This window comes from Empidonax traillii, unplaced genomic scaffold (assembly GCF_003031625.1).
Source record: "Empidonax traillii isolate 1590-97213 ecotype Southwest subspecies unplaced genomic scaffold, ASM303162v1 scaffold1164:size165317, whole genome shotgun sequence".
In the NCBI taxonomy this organism is placed as follows: domain Eukaryota; kingdom Metazoa; phylum Chordata; class Aves; order Passeriformes; family Tyrannidae; genus Empidonax; species Empidonax traillii.
Genome location: NW_020956357.1, coordinates 162,922 through 165,317, shown reverse-complemented (window position 1 = coordinate 165,317; position 2,396 = coordinate 162,922).

The following is a 2,396-nucleotide window of genomic DNA, read 5'->3' as shown; positions in this document are numbered from 1 at the left end:
AGCAGCACTCTGCCATCAGCATTCGCCTCTCAGCAGTCTGCCCAGCACAGCATCCAGTCATGACCAGGGGGGCTCCAAATATAACTTTCATCCTCCTTTCCCCTCACACTCTCATGGCCATTGTGGCCATTTGAGATGGGCCCAGGAATTCTTTTTGGCAGCTCCTGCTGCTCAGGGATCGAGCGAGAGGCATGGCTAGTATTCCTAAACTCTCTCTCTCCTTGTTCCCAGACGGGACATCAGTCGGTCAGCATTTTGCCAGCTCTGTTGGTTCTGACCTGACATTTTTCATTTATAAGTCTGTATTTTTACTTAGTATATAGATTTTTAAGTAATAGAGCATATAAAAATATAGTACATGTAGGATACACATATTTATTTAGAAGTTAGTTAAATAGTAGTTTTTCAATAGAAATATAGAACAAATAAATCTCTCCCAGTGTCTCCCCATGTGCCCTTAAGGGACACCTTTAGGTCAGCACTGGACCAAGACTATCTTTCCCAGTCTGGGTCTCAGCTGACCTCAAGTTTCTTAGATATAAAGAAACCCTTTTTTTAAATTTTTTAGCTATTTCCTATGTATTTTTTAGGGAAATTTTGATGATATTTTTAGATAAATGTAGCACGAATAGGTCTCCCCTTATTTTTCCCGTTACATATTACCTCCCTGTCGTCCCTGCTTTTATGACTGGAAAAGCAGAATATGCTTTCTCCTTTTTTCAATAAAGAGAGCTATTCCAGAAACTGAGATGTGCAAGTTTGTATGGAACTCAAGCGGGCCCAGAGTCTTGGGAAATCACACCAGCTGTGAGTCTGTGCTCATGAACATTGGCACTGAGCTCGACCAAAGTGAGAGTGCTGAACTGGTTCTCCTCCCAAATTAGGCCTCCTGCCACCCAAACCCTCTGCTCATGGAATCTCAGAATGGCTCTGCCTGGAAGGGACCTTAAAATTCACCTGGTTCCAACCTCCCTGCCATGGGCAGGGACACCTTCCAGCAGATGTGGCTTCTCCAAGCCCCATCCCACCAGACCTTTAACACTCCCAGGGTTGGGGCATCCACAGCATCTGGGGTCAACCTGTGCCACTGCCTCATTACCCTGACACTCAAGACTTTCTTCCTGCTATCCAAACCGAGCCTGCCCTCTGAAATCTAAAACCATTCCCCCTTGTCCTGTCACTACATGCCCTTGTAAGAAGTCTCTCCTTCTCTCTCATATAGGCTCCTTTCAACTGCTGGAAGGCAATTAGGTCACCCCAAAGCCTTCTCTCAAACCAAGCCCAATTCTCTCAGCCTTTGTTCATGGCAAAGATGCCCCATTCTCCTCATTACCTCCCATCTGTTGGCCACACAGCCCCTGCAGCATTGAGAAAAAGCAATGATTTGCTTTCTAACACTCAAACTGCAGTGTTAGGGGGTTTTCTTGTCCCAACAATTTGGGAGGATTTTGGTGACAGGAGAAAAGTCTGATGGGAAGCATTGGAGAGAAGTGGGGATTTTTAGCATGGAGAAAAAGAGAGTGAGGGAGGACCTACTGGTCCTCTACAACCACCTGATAGGAAGTGGTAGCCAGTTGAGAGGTGGCTTATTATATCTGGGAACAAGCAATAGGACAAGAGATGCCTCAAATTGCGCCAGGGGAGATTTCAGTGGGATCTTGGGAAGAATTCCTTCACTGAGAAGCTTCTCCACTTTAAAAACAGACTAGCCAGGGAATGGCTGAGTCACCATCCTTGGAGGCATTGAAAGGGCCTGTCGATGTGTCATTTGGGTACATGGTTTATTCGTGGAAGAGGCAGTGTAAGCTTTGAAGATGGACTAAAGATCATAAGGGTCTTTCCAACTTCCATAATTCATAATTTAATTTAAGCTCAACCAGTGCGGAGTTGGGGGTTGGACTCCAACATCCTTGAAGCTCCCTTGAAACCTGGATATTCCATGTGACTGCCACTGAAGAGGAGATGATAACAAATCGCAAAGAAAGAAAAACGGAACTTCTTGGAAGAAGATTAACTCAAGGGCAGCCTTAACCATTACACCAGGTCCACTCGGAATTGCTGAGCTGGGGTGAGATGAAAGGCAGAGCTGACCTGGCTGTGATGTGATCGGGCTCTTGTGACATCACAGGGGCCGTGTCACAATGGGGGCAGCTCTAGAGGGCCCCAGCAGGTAACGCTGCCCCAGTATAGCCTGGACAATTGGTGAGTACACACGCTGGGCCGAGGCTGGGCTGCACGAGGGCCGGGGCAGAAACTCTGTCCCTGGGGATGGGTTCTCACTCTCTATGCAGGGGCAATCCTTCACCAGAACACCTTGGGCATACAATGGTGCTGCTGTTCCTGGGGCAGTGGCACAGACCTGGCTACCCACCAGCTGCCCTGGGGCCCTCTCCTTC